The 5,993-nt window shown below is 48.8% G+C and overlaps 1 protein-coding gene across 3 annotated transcripts in view; it reads right to left on the bottom strand.

The window, feature by feature from the left end:
- Positions 1-5,771, bottom strand: part of COL14A1 (collagen, type XIV, alpha 1) — a 175,395-nt gene extending 169,624 nt beyond the window's left edge. For all 3 annotated transcript variants that reach the window (XM_014533053.1, XM_005885872.2, XM_014533054.1), the window contains exon 1: positions 5,580-5,771. The gene's annotated coding sequence lies outside the window, so the exon portion shown is untranslated. The remainder of the gene's footprint in view (positions 1-5,579) is intronic.
- Between the last annotated feature and the right edge of the window lie 222 nt (positions 5,772-5,993).

Here is a 5,993-nt window from a genome sequence, read left to right as displayed (position 1 = left end):
CCACCACCTCATCTTCATCCGGAATGACGTTCGGAATGACGTCCGGAAGGTGGTTCGGCTATCTGGTCTAATTAGCATATTATGCTTTTATTAGTATATATGTTAATTAGTACATTGTCTTGCTTCCTTCATCAAAAAAGTTTTGCCATGAAAAAATATCTCAGCTGAACTAACAGTGTGCTTAGTAACATATTTGATTTACATCCTGAAGCAATTTTATCTCATGAGGAGGAAGTAACAGTTTGTAAATGGGCACAAAATTCAGCAGATGACAATTTGAATAGCACTGGCTGAGATCCCCCACCAACTAGACCTCCAATGGATTGCATCTGCCCCTTATTCCACTATAATTCTTCAGTTAATTTTATGGCCTCAGTAACTATTTTTATCTTTAGGGTCTTGGGTACTATAAGACATCTAAATGGACAGTTTAACCCACAATTAATGGCTGGTGTTGCTAAGTGGTTAGACTTTTAACCCATGCACCGAAGGGTCATGGGTTCAATTCCTGGTCAAAGGCACATACCTGGGTTGCAGATTCAATCCCTGTCCCTAGTCAGGGTATGTGTAGGAGGCAACCAATTGATGTGTGTCTCTCACATGGATGTTTCTCTCCCTCTCTCCCCCTCTCTCTCTCTCTCTCTCTCTCTCCCTCTCTCCCTTCCACTCTCTATAAAAATCAATGGAAAAAAATATCCTTTGGGCGAGGATAAACAAAATAAATAAATAAAGGTTCAAAGTACATAATGGGCAAACAATAAATATTGATGGATTTAATGAAAAGTAAATTGAATGATCAGGGGTGATGTGTAGAGTTCACAGTGGACGCACTGCACAATTTGCACTTGGCCTAGGGTGAGTGATGCTTGAAATTGGCAGACATTATGCTCTCAAACTTGTATGCAAAGCTGTGTTACCCAGAGGAAGGGGTGCTGTTTTCTTCTCCGAAAGGCACAGGCCTGCCCAGAGGAACCACCTTTCCCACATTCACAGGAAGACCTATGGATTATTCAAATGCAAGAGATTTGACTGGAAACCAGCAGAAATACTGCTCAGTCTTAAACTGGGTGCTCTAAATTCTGCACCATAAAAGGCTAAAACATCCCAAAAGTATGGCAAATTGGAGTGACAGCTCCCTGACTCAGGAATGTTCTACCACCTATACCCGTGGTCGGCAAACTGGAGCTCGCGAGCCACATGCGGCTCTTTGGCCCCTTCAGTGTGGCTCTTCCTAAGCCTTAGGAGTACCCTAATTAAGTTAATAACAATGTACCTACCTATATAGTTTAAGTTTAAAAAATTTGGCTCTCAAAAGAAATTTCAATCATTGTACTGTTGATATTTGGCTCTGTTGACTCATGAGTTTGCCGGCCACTGACCTATACCTATAAGTAATACAAAGGGTGGCCCCACTTCTCAGCAAAGACACCCCATCCTTCGCACAGCCTTCCTTGATCTTCCAAGTCTGGGCCAGATGCTCCTCCTGTGTTTCCGTCAATAGTAACCTTTCTATTCCATCCTGGAGCACTTAAGACTGCATTGTAATTGGCCATTTGCATTTCTATCTACCAAAGTGGTTTATTCTCCACTGCATTTTGAGTGCTTAGCACAGTTTCAGTACATGGCAGGAGGCAGGACTTGGAAGTAGAGGAAGAATGGAATGAAAAACAGACCTGCAGTAGAATGTCATTTTTATATATCAATTCAGTGAGCTCCTCTCTATAATATCAGACAGAAAACCACCCAGGAGCAGATCTTTATTCAATAGAGTCCCCTGAGTATCCCTAGTTATAGCACATCCTATAACTAGAGACACTCAAACCAACTCAGCAAAGCCCAGCCTCCTGGATCAGTTTTCATAAACATCTCTGATCATTTCTTGTAGAAAAGAGACCAAGCACTGATCCCTAACATTCAGAGTCAGGGACACCTGCCAGGCTAGCTCCACCAACAAACGCCCAATTGGCAGAAAAGAGTGCCAAGAACATTGATAAGGAATTGCCTTGAAGACATGGGGAGTCTAGATTCTGGGGCCTGACTTAAATAGACACTCAGATCTCAGAACTTCCCATTGCCTTTCTTGTCACAATCCCTGCAATCAATCAATCAATCAGTAAGCAAGCAGAGAAAGAGAGATGGGGAAAGTGGTAAAAGGGGAAAAAAGAATGGAAAGAAGTAAAGAAGCAGGAGACAAGAGTAAGCATTTTTGTCTTTGAGGCTCTGTACTAGATGATCTCAGATTTTACAACCCTCTAACATGACTGCTATTCTACCATTTTCTGGATGAGAAGCTCAGAAATATTAAGGAACGTGGATGAGACACAGATGAGCTGGTTTAGATTTCACCCATATCTGTCTGCCTTCCATCCCCTGTTTCAAATATAGATTATATGGCCTCCGTGGACATCATCCATTTCCAGTCACATGCCCCTCTCCCACCATCCTCCAAGAAGCTGATGGAGACCAATTCCAAAGGGATCTGAGTTCAAACCTCATATAGACTTTTCTTAATCAGATAGCTGTCCCTGGCTGGTGTTGTGACCCCAGGCAAGGTAGTTTATATCCCTGAAGCTCAGTGATTTCTTAATTGGGAACAAGTATATTTCTGAAAAGGAAAGGGCAGATAACTCAATAGGTTCTCAATAAATAAGTAAATATATATATAAAAAGCCAGCAATTCCACTACACACACCCACCACCCCACTGGAACAGGATGAGGTTTGGTGTTCATTTAAGGCTTATTTTACATAGAAGAGTAACTGGATCCCTGCCGCATTTTATTTAGTTACAGAAGGAGCAAGAAGAGATTGTTTTCCTGACATCCAGCACTAAGGAGGAAGTTTGCTTTTGTCACTTTCCTCTTCCCTATCCCCTCCTCCCACTGGCTGGCCTCTCTGTTCCCCCCAGGAACCATCCAATGCATTTACCAACGACCTTGTTCTCTACAAACTCATAATCCGAGATATTTTGTTAGCTCAGTGGTGCTCAAACAGCACCACCTCAGCCTGCAGCAATTCAGGCAGGACCTTGTCCTTGAAAGGAATCTTAGGTTACACTCGAAGGGCCAGGAAACAGCAGTCATCTGGCTGCGTTTGGATTAACTGACAGCAAATGTGCCTCCAGAGCCATGTAACTGCAGAGACTGTCAGCTGAAACAGGCTTTGCATTTCACTCTGTGTGAGCCTGTGTGTGTTTTACTAAGCGACACGAGGAAGTATTTAAAAGCCAAAGAGAGCACACCTCCAAAGGGCCTCTCTGGTGGACTGGGGCTACCCCAGTTCCCCTCAAACAATACCAGTTCGCTCAGCCCATTCTTAAGGCCAGCCCTGGCTGGTTCTGAAGACCAAGTCATGCACAGAAGGCCCCCAAAGTTCTTTGAAGTCCTCGTCTGGACCGTTAGCAGCAGGATAAGGGCCAAAGGGCTCCTCCCATCAACCCTGAAGCTTGGAACCCACCCAAAACTGCTCCAGGAATTCTAATGGTTCCAACTAATCCCATCCAGGGAATTACTAGGAAGCCTCACCAGTGTGACTCCTATCCTATCAAAGGGACCCCCAGGAGGTCAGGGCTGCAGTGGAGGTTCAGGTCCTGGCTCAGGGCTCCCCAGGCAGGAGGAGATGCCTGCCCAGTGTTTGCAGAGAGAGAATCCTGAACATCATGGATAAACCTTGGAAACAGTTTGCTAGGTGAAAGAAGCCAGTCACGAAGGACCACACACATATTGCATGCTTCCATTTACATGAAATGTCAACAGAAAGTAGATTAGTGGTTGCCAGGGGCTGGGTGGGTGGGGGAGAGCAGGTTGAGAAGAAATGGGGAGTTACTGCTAACAGGTACGGGGTTTCCTTTTGGAGTGATAAAAGTGCTCTAAAACAGATTGTGGTGATGGTTGCACAACTCTGTGAAAACACTAAAAAACCTCAGAATGGTACACCTATATGGTATATGAAGTATATCTCAATAAAGCTATTTTTTAAAAAACTACCCTAAAGCTTGTCTTACAGTAACCACACACTGGGGACATGTACAGAGGAAATCCGTCCACATTGCTCTTTTGGAACAACTGAAAATCCAAGTGCTATTCATTCATTCATTCATTCATTCATCTACATTTACCAGTGAGTTCTCTGGGTGGAAGAGGACCACCTCCTGAGAAAAGCACACCGGTTCTCCTCATTGCCCCCAGCTTAAGCCTGTTTCCTGGATTTGCCTAGGGCCTCTTTATCACCTGCTGCAACTGGGAAGTGCCCCAGTCCTTCCTCCAGAGGTGAGGAGCCCCAGAGCCTTTAACAGGAAAACACCAGGGAAACTGCTTTCCATTTCTGCTCCCTACAGAGCCACCAAAGTCTTATCCCCACATTTCTTTGTTCCCGTTCCCTCCCATCTCCTTCAGCTGCTGCCAGCAGCGGACTCTCAGAAACTTCCAGAGGGGGGTCCAAAACTTCCAAAGGGAATGGGGCTCTCGGTAGCGGTTCGAGAAGCGATTCTCAGGGGGAAATCCGGGCCTCTGTGAGAGCTGCACACAAGCCCCATTTGGGCACTTTCCTTAAGTAGAAGTCTAAGCAGAAGGGGCGACCCCAGGTCAGCGCTGAGCTAGCTCCCGCACCAGAGGGCGTGCTTCCCTCAGAGGACCCAGGAACCCAGCTCCTAAGGCTGAGTGCCTGTGGTCTGGACATGCAGACGGAGCCCAGCCTTACCTAGTGGCCCCGCGCGGGCTCCTCTGGGCCCGGCCCTAACCTGCTTGTGCGCACTGCACGCCAAAGCTCGGCTCACGCACGCACGGGATGCATCCTGGCCCAGAGGCCGCCGACTAGGAGGCTGGAGGCAGGCAGGCGTCCAGAGGGATAAAGTGGGGGGAGGGGTGGAAAAGCCGGACAGAGAGGACCTTCCAACAACACAGCCTGGTGGTGCATCTCAAAGCTGCACCCGAAGCAAAACGCGCAAAGCATCTGGAAGGCAGAGACGTGGACGCGCGGCTCCCACCAGCATCCTGCATCCACGCGCTCCACCTGGAGGTCCTCTTTGCCTCCAGCGCTAACCGGTGGTGGAACCAAGCAGTGCCTGGGTGAGTTGTCCCCCATGATCTCCATCGACTGCTCTCTCAAGTGATCCCCAATACAGTCTAAATAAAAACAGCATGCTTTCTATGTATATACAGCTCTCCAAGACAAGTTCCTACGCCCCCTTTTCACCAGACTGCCGCCTTAACTCAGCCGGTTCTACTGGGAAATTCTGGCTTCGCCACCGTCTCGAAGCCAGACCCGACCCTCTTCTTCCCGCCGCACGCTCACAGCACCCCAGTGCAGAGAAAAACTCCTGGAGCAAAACACGGCACCGTCACTGCCCTTGCGGTCACGTCACTCGGCGCGTCCAAGCTCCCTGCGCAGTGACCCCCCCAGAGGAGGCTTCGGGTGCACGGTCTCATCCCACCCAAAGGTCCCCGGGCCATCCAGGGCGCGCGCCAAAGTCCAAGAAATTGCATTGCATCTGCAGGTGGCTCGCCCTCTCCACTTTTCCTTCCGCACGAATAGACTTTTCAAAGCCAACCCGGGGAAAGGCAGAGAAAGATGGGAACTGACCTGTGCAGGGCGAGGTTCCAGCCCAGGTTGGAGACCTCCTGGCGCGCAGGGAAGATCCAAGTTCCGCGGCGAGTTCGTTCTTGGCAGCGCACGACTCTCACTCGCTTCCCGCCTAGGGCCCCTTTTAATTAGCCTCTCTCCTCTCTTCCTCCCTCCCTCCCTCACCCTCTCCCTCTCCAGCTCCTACTCCCGTCTGCCCCGAGCTGCTGCCTCCCCTCCACCACTCCCCTCCCGCTGGGCGCCCTGGATCAGATAAGAGGAAAGGACAGGCAGCGGGCGGCCAATTATAAAGTGGAAGGTGGCCGCGGGGGCGGAGGTTGGGGTGGTGGGAGGCAGGCCTAAGTTGCAGACACCCCCCACTTTATTTCCTCCTCCTCCTCTCCCTCCCCCCCGCCCCAAATTCATGCCCTGAGC

This window comes from Myotis brandtii, unplaced genomic scaffold (genome assembly GCF_000412655.1).
Source record: "Myotis brandtii unplaced genomic scaffold, ASM41265v1 scaffold931, whole genome shotgun sequence".
In the NCBI taxonomy this organism is placed as follows: domain Eukaryota; kingdom Metazoa; phylum Chordata; class Mammalia; order Chiroptera; family Vespertilionidae; genus Myotis; species Myotis brandtii.
Note: the sequence above shows the minus strand (reverse complement) of the source record. Positions and strands in the feature narration are given on the sequence as shown.